The sequence below is a fragment of the Diabrotica undecimpunctata genome, chromosome 3 (genome assembly GCF_040954645.1).
Source record: "Diabrotica undecimpunctata isolate CICGRU chromosome 3, icDiaUnde3, whole genome shotgun sequence".
NCBI lineage: Eukaryota > Metazoa > Arthropoda > Insecta > Coleoptera > Chrysomelidae > Diabrotica > Diabrotica undecimpunctata.
Window position 1 is genome coordinate 170581614 of NC_092805.1, and position 18996 is coordinate 170600609.

Sequence of the window (18996 nt, forward strand, 5' to 3'; positions counted from 1 at the left end):
AACAGTATAAACAAAAACTGTGTTTCTATGGACATCATTTAATCGTTGAACAAGTACTGGTGCTGATAATGTACGATCGCGTTAGGCTTGTAACCTAAAAAAGCGATCTTCAACTTGACTTGTGGCTCTTTATCTACCGTGGCTTGTCCTTCTGGTGTATTGTCCTGTTTTCCGAAATCTTTATATAGCATCAAACACTGTACTTCGAGAAATTGCTAAAGCATTTGCGATGTAACGAATGCTGCGCCCATCATCCTGTAAAGCAACAGCCTGTGCTACTTATGCTGGTCTCATAATTTTTTAATACAAGTTTTAAACATGAGACAATACAAAACCCTACAGCCGAACTTATAATCAGGTACAGTACCACAATAAACTTAAATTAATACTAAGCCACTATTTCACATTAAAAACGAAACGTATGTGTAAGTGTTTTTGTTCGCAAAAAACATCTAAACAGGTTCAAACAAGAAAAAAACTTGTCGCTAATAAGGCATAAAATACAATTCAAACAAATTAAACAAGTTTTGATCTAAACACCGACAAAAAACAAAAAAATCTGAGTGTCCGGTTAATTTTGCATTGCAGTGTATTTACACCGTCTTTAATAAATTTTGTAGGATTGCCAAAAGATAAAATAAATGTAAGTAATTAAATTTAGGCAAACCGAAGTATTGCATGCGGGCACTTTAGAACCTAGCACCCGGACTGCCTGTATTGCTTTAATTACTATGTTATGTCATTATCTGGTATCAAAGTTTGTTTTTATGTATGGCTAATAAGAATTTTTCAACAAAATCCCATCTAAGTGCTTAGTTTGAGTCAATATGTAAATGTTAATCCTTGCTTTGTACACATTTTATTAATTAAAAGGTTCTTGTATTTTATTCTTTTATTTTAAATTAGTTTTAAGTGTTTTAATTTCATCAATAAATTTTTTGTTTCATTTCTATTGTTCTCGATGATAAGTTTACCGTCACCTATAGCAATTTTTGAATAAATTTACATTGTTGTTTAATATTACTAAAACTCTCAATTATTTTGAATAGTACCGGTAGTAAGGCAATAGGTCTATTATTGGCGAATAATCGTCACTTGCGTATACTTGCCATGCCATGTCGTGTAAGTGGGTTACTCGTACAATTGAGGAGGTGTCAATCAAAATCAATCATGTCCACCTTAAGAAGTTTTAGGGAAATCGCAAAAAACGTATTAGTAAATAACCTTACATGAAAAATCGGATAAATTAGCATATATCATTTTATTTATTGAAATTAACTGACTCTTAGTAAATATTTCAAATCTGAAGAAATAAATAAACCTGTAAATACATTTTAAAAAAAGGACATGTTCTTATTTGATTGGGCTTCATGGACGTTGATAGAAGGGGTTGATAAAAAAACTCTTAGACTACTTAAAATATCTATTGTATTGTTACAAAAAATATCTTAAAAAATGGCTAACATTTACCAACGACACTTTCCACAAAATATAAATGTTTAAATGTGTAGTCCAATGTCAGGTTCTAGACAATCACAGGATTCGTCCACTTCGTCAGCATCAATTTCGTCGTCCTGGACTTCCACTATTATGGTCTTATACCAAGATAAAAAGTCATGTTTCTGCCAGTCATCACCATACATTTTCACAAGTAACGTCTCCACGTCCTTCTTCTTAGCTGCTTTCACTATATTGCTCAGTGGAAGTGACTCTACAGGAGTTGAGAACGACCTTGCAGAATGCCAGCCTTTTTTTTTTGAGGCTTGTTGTAGGTTTCAAAATCACTTTCAAACCTAAAATTCTGTGCCGATTTCACTTTGATAACAGTCAGTTCTTGTCCATTGCGGTTGACAGCTTTCTCTTTCCTCACAAAAATCCTCTTCTTTTCAGATATCATTTCAATGTTTTTAAATCGTGTAGCCAAACTTTTAGCATCAATCAATCCCCAATCCTCTCCAAGTTAAAAATCCAATCTCCTCTCAAGCATTTTGCACTGATCCTAAGTAATACACTAATGTGTGAACAACGGCATTGTTTTTGTTTTGACCGGCACACCCATCACAGAACAGATTCAGTCTTGTTACATTTGAAAAATTAGCGGAGTTCAAGAAATTTATAAGTGCAAATGAAACTTCGGTCGCACCCCTTCCTGCAAGTTCTTCAGTCCATACGTAAAATATGGGGTTTTGTGCGTTTGATGCTACAATGCAAAAAGAGTAAAAACTTAATTGTCTTTTGTAGAACGCGTCTTGAATAGGAGTTTTGGGAAGTGCTTGAATTTGCTGGAGATCAAAACAGAAAGTAACCTCATTTTCTTTGTTTTCCTTTAAGAGCCCATAAAAAGCATTAGCTCTTAATCTGTGTGTTCTTTTCTCCATCATAAATTGGTTGACCACTACCAAGTCTTTCACAGCTTTAGCCTTCTCAATTTTCAGCTGAAGATCTATTTTATTGCATGTACCGCAAACGTCAGAAGCTGGTGATGAAAATCCGATATTTAATTCATTGAAAACTCTCCTAAACATAGATTTCTTAACTTTAAGATTATCAATTACAGAATCATTGTATATTAGCCACAACTTCTTAATGTTTAAGTCTGCACCAAGATAAATCCTTTTCGATTTTTTTCGATTATAGTGGCTTTCTTTTCCTCTTAAATTTCTCAAAAAAAGGCGGACTGATTCCTTGTTCGCAGCAGATTTGTGACTCTTCCTATCGCCACCCCTCTGATCCTTAACAGGCTTTCCCTCTTTCACCTTTTTAGAAATATTAGTCAATCTTGTTCTCTTCACCATGGTAATATGCATGAAAAGTTTCCTACACACAGGTATAACTTTACCGGTTGATGAAAGTATAGAATATTGTACACTAAAACTTTTAGCCTTTGATTTTTCAGAGGTAGGCCTAGGCCTTCGCCGCTTTATGTTACGTTGATTTATCCAACTGGTAATGGTGTTATCTTGCGTGTTTTTGTCAGGTATTTTGTAGAGAATATTTCGAACAAAAATAGCATCTATAGGCCTAACTAATGCACATTTCATACCTTTGTTCATGTGTTTACATGGAACAAACACACGACATCCCACTGGAGTACTGTATCGCTTAAGCTTGGCTCTAGTTTTTTTATCCACAGTCTTTTTATTTTTACGAGATCCTTCATTGGCATCGCCCATTCTCACTAAGTTTTCTTCATCCATGGAAAATTTAAATTTTATTTAATAAAAACTACTATAATAATATTAAAATTAAACCACAGTGCAATACAAACTCAATACTCGCTATCGACATAACCTAGAGGGAAAACACAGACAATGTGTTGACATGGTCAAATCACGTGACCAAATCGGGGCACTCCTATTAGCTGAATGGACATGTGGTGGTATGATTGAAACCAACTGTGGACATGATTTCATTTGATTTGGGAACCTAATATTGTGTATTCATTTTAAACAGGACATGATTTTTTTTAACCGAAACCGAAAACACCATAGAATAGGATTCACTCTTTATATTATGAAACAGCTGCTAACTCATTTTTTGATTTTTATGGACATGATTGATTTTGATTGACACCTCCTCAATTATTTGTCACTTCCTGCCACTCGTTGGTTTTCCATCTGTCGGTAAAAATGACCCTTGCAAAGTACATACTTGTCTATACTTGCAGGGGCGCTCAAACGAAATGTATAAATAATTGGCAGTTACTGCGACTATTCATTTAGTTTTCGAAGACCTCAGGAGCGCACAGAAGTTTAATTTGTGTACGTGTGTGTGTTTTTTTTTTAATTGAAATGGAGTGGACAAAAATGACGTTCTGTTGCAGTTTCTTGATTTGTATAAAAATGAGCCGGTCATTTGGATTACCAAACATAAGGAAGTAATAAGACCAAACAGTTAATGATACCTGGAAAAGAATACAAGATAACATATCTGTCCAGTGCACTATAAATGAACTGAAAAAAAAATAGATTCTCTAATGACCACATGCCCTAAAGGTTCTAGTTTGAGATGCTGCAACATATAGGTGGCGCTGTATCTACAAAAAAGATTTATACCACCCACCATCTTCTCTTTTTTTTATTTAATTTAATAAGCAGAGCTCATCACAACGAGAGCTGCGGAAACAACAACGAGATTTGAGATTTTCCGGATGACCTCTATCCATATTGACTCTTACACCACTGATTCAGTTGTCAAGACTTTTAAGAATACTTGCGTAAACTTACCATGTCTGTTCACGCTCGTGCACTTGTGAATTGTACACGTCGTGTGAGCCGTGTAAGCGTCCTGCTTGCCATCGCAATCGCAAAGCTCGTATGTTTGCAAAGTAGGCAAATAATTGTATACTTGCCAAGTTCACGAGTCGTTTGGGTCCACCTTTAAATTTTTCACCACCCTTATGACGAGGGATAATAATGGCTGTCTTTAGGCACTCTGGAAATGTAGGGTAGAGTGCTTCAAGAATGCGAACTTAAGGTTTAATCAAGTGTAAAATCCAAACCAATTGCGCTGAAAGTATATTTATTTTTATTTAAGCCTGTTGATACATAAACAACAAAATCAATTATAATTTGTGAACTAAACATTGTTACTTTAATAGAAAAAGTTAAACTAAAAAAGGGCTTTTGCGCACTCTTATAAACCCGCTTTTTAAAAGTACGCATTCAGGATTGTAAGATTGCGCACGTAATTTTATGAACATATAAGTCACATTTATAAGATCCAAAACCTGCGTAAGCACTGTACTTTTCATGCCACCATTCATCACATGATATGCACTTAATCCAGTCTTCTGTGATAGGTTCTTTAAATGTTTCATTGCAGCCTGGACAGCTCGAAATTTTTTTATGAGGCGTTGTTTTTGGCTTTGTGAAAACAGCTTTTTAATTTTTTTGTATCTTCTCTGCCGGTCTGAGGTTCACATCTGATTTCCTTTTTAAACTCCCTCCCAGAAGCGCTTGCGGTGGTGGTAGCTTATCGCCAACATCCAGTTTGAGTTTGTATTGCGGGTTTTTTTCTCTATTGCGCTATTTTCTTTAATTAGTTGATCCTTATATGGAGAGCTGGGGATAATTTCCGACTGTTTGCTTCTGTGATTTCTGAATCTAACCATAATTGAATTAAGTAACGGAGAAATGGTTGTTAATTTAATATAACTTATGATGTTCCAGGAGTGTTTGATAAATCAAATGTTTTTGTTTCAGGAGCTATATCAACTTTTTCTTTCAAAGTTATTGCAGATGTGTTGGAAACCAGATCTGTAGGCTCAGGGGTATTATGTTTGATCTGTAAAATCCTTCTCGTACAATCGGGTTCAGATGTAGGTATTTCGCTGATTATGGCATCTCTTTCATTAACCTGAATATTTTCCTTAGTAGTGGAATTCTCAAAAACAATAGTTGGACTGTCAAGAACATTGGGAGTATTTTCAGAGGCTGATCAGATAGTTACTGCAGCTGTAGCAGGTTCTTCTCTTTCTGTGACAAAAGTGGCCATGAAGTCAGCGTCAGTAAATATGCCATTATTAAAGTGACATATCCCCGTCACTTTAAAATCTTCAATTGCATTCGTTATAGTAGCAGCTTTGCAGGAGCAAATATTGAAGAAATTTGGTAAACCGTAATTACCCGCCCTGGATGGTTCGTCAGCCATATTTCACATTCGTTGGAATAAAACTTTTTTAGCGGACTAAAAAAACATCTATCAATTGGCTGCATATGGTGACTATTATGAGGAGGAAGTGTTAATGCGATAATGTTAAATTGTCAAAAAAAAATCAATTGCTGCAATGGAACAATGGGAAGTGTGACTATCCATTATCAATAGGACTGGTTGTTTCATTGTCGGCTTAGCGTGATCTCTAAAGTGTGTAGCATAATCAACAAACAGGTCCTGATTGATGAAACTACTGTCGGATACCATTCCAACTGATGATGGTGGAGCTCATCCAAAAGTTCTGTCTTCATTCTTTTACGTGGATATATAAATGCGGGAGGAATATATTGTCCACTAGCACTCATTGTGCATATAACAGTAACATTGGTTCCCCGTTCGGTGCTAAATATTTGATTGACACACCTTTTTTCTTTTGTAGAAAAAACTTAGGAGGCCTGTTTGGGACAATGAAAAATCCCCAGTCATCCATATTGTAAATTGCATGTGGCGGGAATTTATATGTATTCATCAACTTCGACAAAATTTTATAAAACCGCTTACACTGTGGTTCATTAAACCCATTAAACTAACATCTTTGTGTCGTTTCAAAAATCCACGTAGCCAGCCCTTGCCTGCCATTTTTGAAGTTCTATCAAAACGATGTTCTAATTTATTTATTTCAGCGAACTCAAACGCTAGACTTCTCAGAGCTCTAGAAGTTAACCCATAAAACATGTTGCCTATTATTTTTATATAGTTGCACAACTCTTCTTCAATTTCTGCTGTTAAAGTAATGTCGTATCTTCCCAGCTTTGTAGCGAAAGTTGTTCTTTTGAGCTTTTTTCTTAACGTACTTTCCGCCATTCCTATAGATTTTGTCACGCTTCTCTTACTTTATCCATTTTCATCCCTTTTTCTTGCTGCCTCCATAACCACCAGTGATATTAAAGCACGCTGAGATGTAGTTTCCCGTGATGAAAGGTGGACGAAAAGATCGCTTGAGTGGAGGCCGAGGTTAGACAAAAGAAGTAGGGGAAGACCCCCTACTCGTTGGACTGACGATCTTAAGAAATTGGATGAAAAGTGTTCAAGATAGAGCACGATGGACAAAAATGAGGGAGGCCTATGTCCAGCAGTGGACGCAAAGGGCTGGGTGATGATGCTGTATGAGTATTATGATACTAATGCTCCTTCAGATTGCACTGTCAAATTTTGGTTCTGTGAATTTCGTAGTAGCCCTACCGATATAGATTGGATGAACCACACACTGGACGGCTCTTTGTTGCAGTTAAATGTGTTGCGAAAAATGTGAAAAAAGTTCATAAAGTGGTTTTAGCTAATCGTAAAGTGAAGGTGCGTAAATTGGCAGAGGCCACAACAATTAAGTAGTAAAGAACGCACTATTCATACTTTTAACGAAGTTTTAAATACAATAAAATTTTCCAAATTACAAATAAAATATACAGCTTTAAAGTACCCAACACTTTTACACTTTATTATGGTACTACCGATAATTTAGCTCGAAATTACAAGGTTCTATCTACTCTATAGGCAATTTACATTACACTATAGAATATATTGTCGTATATGTTGAAGGACTGACGATCGAATCCGAATTAATTTTATCTGAATTTTGTTAATTTGATATCTAAATAAAACCCCTTAACATAGAAAACTTACATTTTGAAAAATAAGAGGCAATATTGGACTAAGTATCAAGCTAATAAGAAATAACTTCCCGGTATGTATGTCAATATTGTAAGAGTAGTACGACGAAGTACTACCGAGTCTTCAGGTGTTCCACTTCAGCAGGATGTATTAAAAAGGCATACAACTTTCCTTGCATACATTTTGTAAAGCACATTTTTAAAAAAGCAAAACCTACAATTTTGTTCTCTACAAAATTTTGCGTATCTCTAAAACCTAGTTCGATTTATTTGAAAAAAAGGAATTTTTTTTGTAAACATACAAACCTCTCAAGTTAAACTCATTTTTTTTCAAAACTAAGCACTTTAAACCAACAAGAAGTTCTAGAGCTTACTATAAATATATTAATATAGTGAATTGTAAAGGGGTATATTACTATATTTTCTTGAATAATATATTTTAGTAAATATAGGTACACAGTCTTTATATTCCATTTTTGTTTATTTACCTACAATTAGCTGTAAATTTAATCTTTCATTTTTAGAATATATATTATGTACTGTCACTAAATTCATAAACAATATTTTATTATATTATTTTAATCTCTCTTCAAACTGAAATACATTCAACAAAATTTACGAGCTAATTAACGACATGCACTACATTGTAATTATTTCAAGCGAGACCAAATGCAGCTGGTACGAGCGCATAAACCAATATTTCTTTATTTTTAAGTAAGCAAAATGTAAAGGTATTTTTTCTAGTCCAAATTTACGTGTATACTATTTAATGCAGTAGCTCACCCAGCGGGGGTTTTGGGGGTTATAAAGTAAAAAATATAATATAAAGAATAGTAGAAAAATGTAACGTGTCTTTCACACAGAATAAAAAAAATCCAAAACACTAATTTAACTAAATTACCTGTAACGACCTGTACATCTGAAAGGTTATTTTCATCGCTGAAAGTACTAACGACTTATTTAAGAAATTGTATTAGCGAAGAGAGACTAGATGGTTTAGCTTTAGTTTTTATCTTTATTTAAAGTGGAGAACTTGTTTGTTATTTACTTCGACATTCTGGAGTACTGAAACTGTAATACAAGTTATTGTGTTTTTATTTTTGGTTAACCCTTAACTGGTGACCATGCGTCTCACAGACTTTGCACGTTTATTAACGCGTCTGTGTTTTTCGCTACAAATACGTAGCAACCTGTAATTCGGTGTACCTTCCTAGCTTTTGGAGTATATTCGAACGTGTTAATGAGAGATACTTCGCTCGTCCTGTTTTCGAAATATTTTCGTCGCGGAGTCTACTAGACGCAAGGTCACCATTAGTGTTATTTTAATATGGATAGTTCTCGTAAAACTGTAAGAGTATTAGACGATGATTTCGAAGAAGTGTGTACAAAATGGTATAATGAGGCGAACAGTGACATTAGTGATGATAATGTGGAAGAAGGATATTATATAGAAAGTGATCATTTTACGGACAGTGAACAAGAACTAAGTGAAAATGGACAGTAACAAGACTTAGAAATGATATCTAGCGAAGATGAAGAAGAGTGTATCAATTCCAGCAATTAATACTATGGAAAGAATAGGTATAAGTGGAGTAAAAAGGAGCCAACTAGAAACGACCTTACACCTGCTCACAATATTGTTGTACTCTCATCAATCCGTTCAAAAACAGAAAAGTCAACGAGTCCCGTTTATTATTTTAATAAATTGTTTTCACCAGATATGTATAGTCTTGTTGTCAAGAGAACTAACGAGAAACTCGCAACTTTTCGGCCAAAATATCAACAATATAAAAAAGACCAATCCGAGTTGGCTGATAAATCATGAGGCTACGAACGGGAAAGGACGGACGTAGGCTTCAGAGGCAGATGTCGCTTCAAAATGTATATTCCCAGCAAACCCTGTAAATATGGGATGAAAATCTTATGTATGACTGATACACGAACTGGGTATTTACATAATGCTTACATTTATGCTGGGAAAGGTTCAGATGGATTTATCCTCAAAAATGAAGAAAGAAAAATGAGCATACCTACTCAGGCAGTTATAAGATTAGTCAAACATCTTTACAATACTAATAGAAATGTAACTGGCGACAACTGGTTTCTTCTTCTTCTACGGCACTACAGCCCAAAATGAGCCTTGGCCTCCTTTATTTTTTGCCTCCACCCTTGTCTGTCTGTGGCTGCTCTTCTCCATACACGGACTCCTAAAAGTGCTTGTGCGTCGCTGCTTACTGTGTCTTCCCAGCGCTTTCTTGGCTTTCCAACTGGTCTCTTTCCCTGCATTCTGGCGTTCAGTGCTCGTTTTGGTAGCCTATCCTCTCCCATTCGTATCACATGTCCGGCCCATTGCAATCTTTGTATTCTAATGAAGTCTGACAGGGGTGTTTCCTTATACAGTTGATAGAGCTCGTTGTTATATCGAATTCTGAAGATTCCGTTTTCCCTCACAGGTCCTAGTATTCTCCTCAGTACTTTTCTTTCGAATGTGTCGAGTTTGTTTTTGGATGTTTCTTTCAGGACCCATGCTTCGCTGCCATAACATGCTATTGGCCGAATTAAAGTTTTATAGATTCTCATCTTTGTATTTCGGTGGACACTTTTAGACCGAAATATATGGGAGAGGGCAAAATAAGCTTTGTTTGCCTGCGTTATCCTTTTTCGTATTTCTCCATCCTCTGCTCCATCGGCATATATTTCTACTCCCAGGTATGTAAACTTTCCAACCGTTTCAATGTCATCTTCATGCATAATGTTTTGTGGGATTATATTTTTTCTCGTCTGTACCATTATTTTTGTTTTTTCTGTGTTAATTTCCAGACCTAGCCTTTCCGTTTGTGTTTTTAACTCTGCGTATGCTTCCTGTGCTCCTGTTGATGTTCTACTCATAATATTAATATCATCGGCGTAGGCAGCCAGTTGAACCGTTTTATTGGTCAGTAGGTTTTCTCGTCCAGTTTGCATTTGCCTAACCGCATACTCCAGTGCCAGGTTAAACAATGTTGGTGCCAGCCCATCTCCCTGCTTTAGTCCCTGCGAGATTTTGAAAAAGTCTGTCCGGTTGTTTTGTATTCGTACACATGCCTGAGTTTCATCCATTGTGGCTTTAATGAGTCTAATCAGCTTATGTGGTATTGCTAATTCTGCCAATATATAGTATAGTCTGTCCCTTTTGACTGAATCGTATGCCTGTTTGAAGTCTACAAACACGTTGTGAACATCAATGTCGTGTTCCCACGATTTGCTCAAGACCTGCTTGACTGTAAATATTTGATCCATTGTCGATCTTCCCCGTCTGAAGCCCGTCTGATATTCTCCAATAATATTTTCTGCTAGTGGTTGGAGTCGCTGGTTTATAATATACGTGAGGACTTTATACGCTGTACATAGTAGAGAAATTCCACGGTAGTTTTTGCACTGGAGTTTGTCTCCTTTTTTATAGATTGGGCATACTATACTTTTCTTCCATTCGTCGGGTATTTTCTCTTCTTGCCATATTTCTTTGATAAGCGCGTGGATATGACTTGATAGGTGGTTGCCACCTACCTTATACAGTTCTGCTGGAATCTCGTCAACTCCCGGGGCTTTATTGTTTTTTTGGGCCTTAATAGCTTCGAGAACTTCCTCTATGGTTGGAGCTTCTACTTCAACTTCGTTCTCTTCTACATGGTTCGTACCCATTTCATCTTTGGTTTAGTTCAGTTGATTTAGTACATCATCTACAACAACATAAACTCACTTACGTTGGCACAATGCGAAGAAATAAAAAAGAAATTCCTCCACAGTTCCTTCAGCGACCAAATCGTAATGTAGGCGACACTTTGTATGGATTTACCAAAGACCTAACATTTTTATCATGTACAACTATGGAAAATTAAGCTGTGATATTAACACCTTCCCTGCCAGGTGCATCTCTATCGATACACCAGGTGTGATCAACTCAGGCCCTGTGTATCTTTAGCGACAACAGCATTGTGGGCTTGTAGAAACTCCTGGAGCAGTGAGGTTTTATCCTCCTGGCGTCGAATTTTCCCTATCATAATAGTAAAGTAATAAAGTACACTTTAATTTTTTATTAGTCTTTTTCCACTTTGTGTCGCAAAACGTCTACCTGAAACAAAAAACGTATACATTATTTCGGTGCATCACTGGGGATACACCCGGCCTGTGGTAAAAAAAATTCGGACAGGCCGCGTGTATCATTAGAGATACACTCCTGAAATTGGTGAAAAAAAACCCAATGTTATATTGAAAAATGCATACAGTTAAATTCTAGCTGTGTATCATGCCGAAGATTAAGAAATAACACCATGGCCTGGGTGGAAAAAGTGCTTCAACCTGCTGGGCAATCAAAGTGTTAACTTCTTCCGTGCATCATTCCATAGAAGTAGATGCAGATAATGGACTACCAGAAATAAATTATTTTTACAACTTGACCAAAGGGGGTGTAGACGCGATGGATGAAAAAACACGTAGATGACCCATGGCTATTTTTTATAAAATAGTAGACGTATGTGGAGTAAATTCATACATTATGTTTACTTCGATTCCCGAAAACAATTGGACTAGATTCAAATGTATAGAAACCCTGGCCGATGAACTCGTTTCCTCACATTTACATAGAAGATATGAAATGCCAATATTACAAAGGCAGCTGAAAGAACTGATCGGAAGTATCCTTGATATTCCCTAAAATAAGGCTAACGAAGAAGAAAAGCCTGAAATAAGAAAATATTGCTACATCTGTCCATCCAAATTAAGAAAAAAGACTGCATATTTATGCACAACGTGTCAAAAACCCATATGTTTACAATGTTCTCGAAAAATTTGTATTGAATAGATTTTTAACGTTTTTTGTGATTTGCAGGTTTTGTGCAGAATTGCAATTATGTTGTTTTTAACAATTTTTTATATAAAATGTACCTATTTTTAAGCATACATATATTATATTTGTTTGTAAATGTTTATTTTTTTTTGGAATATGACTTTAAAAATTTTATGTTATAAAACATGTTACCATTTTTTCTGTTTTTGTTGTAAGTCCTATAGTTTGCTTTTAAATGACATTACAATATTGTTTTATTATTAAAAACTGTTTTATTGCATTTTTTAGGTGCCAGCTTGACAAAAACAGCTTTTTTTAGCCAGGAGTCTTTAAGACTCATGGTCATCATTTTTATGTAATTAAAAATAGGGTCACCAGATTCAGTCAGAAATGTTTATATTTATCGGTGAATATAAAACTAGTTGGTTCACAATAAAATTCGCGTAAAGTGGAGAACTTATTTGTTATTTTCTTCGACATTCTGGACTGCTGTAATACAAGTAATTGGGTTTTTTTATTAAAATCAACTAGGAATAGGTAGAACTAGTTATTTTGTTTATCGGCAAACAGTAATTAAATTTAGATGAACAATTTCTTGTTTTTATTGCATCAAAATAACTTGTTGTTGATTTTGCCTAAGCACCTGTTGCACCGAATGTTGATCTAGGAATTTAGAAATGTTTATATTTATCGGACAATATAAAACGAGTTGGTTTACAATAAAATTCGTGAAAAAAATGTAGAAAAATGATGAACGAGATAGAAATAGAAAATAAAAGACACAACTCAAAACCATTGTTTTGACACAACCTAAAAAAAAACAAAGCATAGGAGATTACGAGTAGGGTTTTAGAAAAGGAAGATCCACGACAAAAGCTATACAAGCGCTAAAACAAGTGATAGAGAAAACATACGACCATACCGAGTACGACCTAGAAACACTAAAACTAAATAGAAGAAGTGAACATTATTGTAGTACAAGTGGATGCTCCAAAGAAAATCAGATCGACTTTATTCTAACTAATCTAAGATTTAGAAATTCCATTGTAAGAGTTAAGACTTTTCCTGGAGCAGATGTCCCCTCAGACCATAACCTCCTTGTCTCAAAAATGAAACTGAGGGTGAAAAAGATAATAAAATCCAAAGGTTCTAAGGTGAATACTCAGTTACTCAAGATAAATGAAATCCGTGCTAAGGTTTCAACTTGTATCAATCAAGAAATGAAGAAATTGAAATGAAAAACACTGAAAATGTGAACATTATGTGGAGCAAAATCAAAGCTTCTGTTATAAAAACACAGAAAGAAACTCTACAAAAGAAAACCTTGGATGACTCAAGAAATACTGGAAATCATGGAACAAAGAAGAAAATATAGAAACAAAAACCCAAAAAAGCTCAGAGAAAAGCATAAATTAATAAGGAATAAAATAAAAGAGGCTAAGGAAAAGTGGATGATAGAAACATGCATCGAAGTGGAAGAATTGCAGAAAAAGCATGATCATTATAATTTGCATAAAAAAGTGAAATAATTATCTGAAAAATCACGAACCAATACACCTAACCGATTAATTGACAAAAACAATAAACCTATTAATAACCCAATTGAAATAAAACAAGTATGGACTAAATATATTAAAGTTTTATTAAATGTAAATCAGACATAATGTAAACTAAATTTCATTTAATAATTTTAAAAGGGTTTTTACCCACATATTTAGTGGCTACATCCATGTATTAACTAGACACTGATGATGGAATACTTATTCCGAAAACGTTTTGTCAATTCAACATAGCCCAACTGGGTTTTTTATATACCTTTTTATAAAGGATTTTATTCAAAATTTTTTTTTAATATTACGATATTCTCGGCGATTTGAGGAACAACGATTATTGCCATCTAGAGATTTACCAACAGAGAATTTTAAGAAACTATTTTGTTTTTATGTAATACATAAACGTCTTTATGGGAATGTATTTCTTATTTGGCATTTATGTTTTTTTTTCATTTTAGGCGCAGTTTTACCCTTGAAGAAGCACTTCAAATAGCTTACGGTGATGTAGAGTTAGATTTAGATGCCATCTACACAGAACCTCCAGAAGTAAACGTCCTCACAGATGAAGAATCTGGAGATGAAATTGATGATGGAGATCTTCACCATTTGCCAGGGAGACAACTTCGTGCCCAAGCCGAGATAAAACTTTTAAATAATAATAGAATTGGCGCCACTGAAGCCAGCGCACCTGATGAGCCATCAAAATGTTCATATTCTTGGTTAAAAGGAGGTGATTTTCAAAATCATCTGGATACTTTTCCAACACCAAATTTTTCTGATTATGAGAATTTAACACTTGTTGAGTCATTCGAGTTATTCTGGGATGGCCCGTTATTCCAATACTTAGAGTCTATGTTCTTTTCAAAAATGCTGCCGACCCACTTAAACAACTGAAATGCTTTATTGGCATTTTTATTTTTAGTGGATACCATCCAAAACCAAGAAAGAGATATTCTTCTTCTTCTTCTTCTTCGTCTAGCCATTCACGTCTACATCTGAACATAAGCCTCTTCAAGTCTTCCTTTCCATTGTTTTTTATTGTACGCTACTTGTAGCCAATTTTTCCCGGCAGTGCTTTTCAGATCATCTGTCCATCTCATAGGAGGTCTGCCTCTGGGTCTTTTGTGTTGTTATGGTCTCCAGGTTAAAATTGATCTGTGCCATTTGTTTAGATCGCTCCTAGCAACATGTCCAGCGTATTCCCATTTCAACTTTAATGATTTTTGCACCACATCGGGGACTTTGGTTTTCTGTCTTATCCATGTGTTTTTTTTCTTGTCCTTAAGTGATATACCTAGCATTGCTCTTTCCATCGCGTGTTGAGTGACTCTAAGTATATTCATATTCTTTTTTGTGATTGTCCATGTTTGTGCCGCATAAGTTAATATCGGAATAATGCATGATTCAAAAACTTTAGATCTAAGATGTAATTGAATTTTAGTTTAGTTGTAATTGAAAAGAAAGAGATATTACTGGGATTCAAAACCAGACATGGAGCATCGTTTTGTTAAAAATGCAATGATGCGTAATCGATTCGAGCAAATTATCCAATTTGTACATTGGGCAGAAAATAATAGCATAAACCCAAAGAATAAAGCATGAAAAGTGGAAAGATATTCCAAACAAGAAAAGACGACGGTGCGCATTTGAAAATTGCACTTCTGTTGTTAGAACCATGTGTAGAAAGTGTGATTTGGGGTTGTGCATTGATTGTAATGAGAGGTTTCATACAAAATAATTCTCTATACATACCTATGTAAAACATATTTTTTGTTTAAATATATAATTTAATAAAGCTTTCGCGTTTTTTCTTATTTTGCTCCCTGTATGTCCTAGAGTGACATATATGTCACAGCTAATACCTTTTTTTTTGAAAATAAGCTCAGAAACTTAACTAGAGGACTAATACGAACAATAAATTAACATAAAATATATCATTTTTCAAAAATATAATAATTCAGGATATTAAGGGTTAAAGAAACCGCGTGATGTTTATAAAATTCCCTGTTCAAATTGCGATGGGGTATATATTGGGCAAACTAGATAGTGTTCTCATAAATATGACAAAAAAAATCGACATCCTTCCCACAACATGAAAACAATTTTCACGTTTTCTCATAAACTTTGACGACTGAATTTTTGTTATGTTTTTCCTATGTAGTTTTTAGTCTTTTTGGTCTTATAAATAATGTACAGGCAAAATTATACATATTTCCAAGTCTTTAGTGATTTTTTCTTGGCGCGAAACTTTGTTACACCAATTTTCAGTATCTGCACTTCTCTAAAAATAAAAAATAAACAATTAGGTACTTAGTGTTATAATATAAACAAACAAACTTAAACAGCAGACGCTAAAAGATTTTAAGATAAAAAACAATGCACAAAAGTGGTCTTATAGTTAGTATAGGTACCTGATGGGAGAGACAGTCTAGAAGCCAAAGCACCAAGCCTTGAACCGCACATTACTTCGCAAGCCTCGCTATACATTACAGGGCAAGACGCAATCAACTGTTTTAATACTATCACCTACGGTTACATTACCTACATTTACAGTGACTAGTGTTTGAACAACTTTAAGTGCAATCAGCGGAACTGAAGTTTTGGTTTATATTTTTACAGGTATGAAATATTTTATTTTAGTATAGTAATATCCAGCATTATTAACTGCAACTTGCGGCATTGTTACACTTTATTTTGGGATTTTTAATTGTCGTTTTTTTAACATGTCAATTTATTTGTAATAAACATTTTTTGTGCATGTTTGGTTTCTAATATTCGAAATAATAATTAATTAAATTCCAAAATTTCCTTTTTAGTTATTTCGTTTTGAAAATTCAATAATTAAAAAGTGCAATAGAACATGGGCCACATTGAAAGTTCTTACCACGCTGGGACGCGAACCTAAATTTTTCACGTTTCAGTTTAACCACATATGATTTAATAAATAGAATTACTTAATAAGATTCTTTGCATTTTTTTTAAGACTTAAAATACTTTAAGAGATATAATGTTTAATTGTCCCGTGTCTTTTAGGTTTTATACGAGGAAGTCACCAGCGAATTTTGATACATCTTTTGGTTTGGTAAATTATACGAGAACAAACATTTTTGTATTCTCCTCTGATGTTTGTGTTCTATTTCTAATGTTGATATTCCCTACATCTCACCTGTATCTTCTTTATCTGTATCTTTCTCCTATTTGCTTTGTCGTTTGTCTTCTTTATTGTCTCTTGGATGCAAGCAATTTGTTCTTTTCTTCTTTTTAACACATCCACCAAATCCATAATTTTACCAGCAGTAAGATTTCCAAGACGCTTTTTTCTGTAAAGATTTTCTGGCATCTATGTTCTATTAGCATCCAATCCAGCATGACTTGGTCAAGAAACTATTAATGCAACCAAAGTGCAGTATTACTTCATACCCGTTTACACTTTTTTGTACATGCTAGGACCTCTACAGTATCGACTCCCCTATCTGTCCGATTATTGTTGCTTGTATCTCACCATTATGAGGCACTACTTTAAGATATTTTGTTTGTTCTCTTTTTTTATTGCTTATTATCAATAAATATATTAAGCATTTTTTTGAGCAAAGCTTTATACATGGTTTTATATTTTAAAATGGTTTGTTATAAAAGAGCAATATAAGAGCTAGGAGTTGGTAATTTTAACAAAAATAACTCTTGAAAAAGTTGATTTCTTCTTCTTTACGTGCCATATCAGAGTTATCCGACATTGGCGATCACCATTGCTAAGGGTGTTAGATCTTCTGCTACATGGAATAATTGTCCTGCATTTGATATCTGAGTCCATTCACGAATGTTTTTTAACAAAGAAAGCTGGTTTCCTGCCTACACATCTACGGCCTTCTATTTTTCCTTTAAGGATCAGTTGTAATATTCTATACCATTTCCTCTCACTATATGTCCCAGATAAGACATTTTTCGATGTTTAAGAATTTTCTATCTCTGTTGACCCTCCTTATTTTTTCTTGCTAGTCCTCATTAGCTTTACTACTTGCTGTCCAAGGTGTCTTCAGCATCCATCTATGAGTTCACATTTCCAATGCTTGTGTGAAGTTGAGTGAACACAAACTAGTAGTAACAAAAATATGAATGAAAATAACACCAAAACATTTTCTACAGGAAATCACCAAGGAAAAATTCAAAGTAGAATCAAAACTAGTATGTCTGGATCGAGTTGGTTCGTTATAACAGTTCCCAAATATGTAATTTTGTAAACTTGGACTCCATTTAATTGAAGCTCTGCATCTGGATGTGGCTTACGACTAAAGACTAAAAATTTGATCATTTTTGAGTTTATTTTAATGCCCATTTCTTCTACTACTTTGTGATAATGATGAAGCAGAATTTGGAGACCGTCAATATTTTCTGACAGAAACACTGTATTGTTTGCGTATCTTAAGTATCACGTACATTTAGTAGTTCCCCGTTGATTTTGGTTCCAAATGGGTGTCGCTCAAGTGCCTTTTTAAATAATTGGTCCAAGTAAATATTAAACAATGTTGGGGACAAAATGAAACCTTGTCTGATTTCTTGTTGTATGGAAATTTCGTCAATATAATTGTCTCAAATTTGTACGATAGCAGTTTGATTCCAGTACAGATTTTTAATGACACGAATATCTTTTCATCTATTTCTATATTTTTTAGGATCTGCATTAATTTTACATGTTGTACTTTATCGAAAGCCTTTTCGAAGTCAACAAAGTATGCAAATACATCTTTTCTTTGATCATAGCATTCTTGTAATAGGATATTTAGAGCAAAAAGTGCCTCCCTAATTCCCATAGCATTTCTAAAACCAAATTGGGTATCTTCTAGATCTTCTTCGCATTTGAGTCTAATTCTGTTGTAGATTATTAGGAAAATTTTAAGAGTGTAGGTAATTAGATAAATTAATCGACATTGTGAACATTTTCTAGCATTGTGATTTGGTACTCAGTTGGTATATTATCTGCTTTCCTAATTTTAGCATTTTTTAAAGCATGTTCTACCTCTGATTTCATAATTTCTGGGCCGTCAGTACAATAATTTTGGTAGGATTCGGTAATATTATTTCTGTCATCTTCAAACAACTCGGATATATATATATATATATATATATATATATATATATATATATATATATATATATATATATATATATATATAAATAGTTGCCATTCTCTTCCTATTTCGTACAATAATTTTCTTGTTATTGTCAACTAGTATAGAGAGAATTCGTTTTTTAATTATGTTATGTCGTCTCGTCAGAAATGAAGGGATATTAGCACCTT

General features: G+C 34.3%; 1 protein-coding gene across 1 annotated transcript in view; it reads left to right on the forward strand.

The window, feature by feature from the left end:
- The first annotated feature begins 16112 nt into the window (after positions 1-16112).
- Positions 16113-18996, forward strand: part of LOC140436297 (clavesin-1-like) — a 50220-nt gene continuing 47336 nt past the window's right edge. The window contains exon 1 of the mRNA XM_072525005.1: positions 16113-16319. The gene's annotated coding sequence lies outside the window, so the exon portion shown is untranslated. The remainder of the gene's footprint in view (positions 16320-18996) is intronic.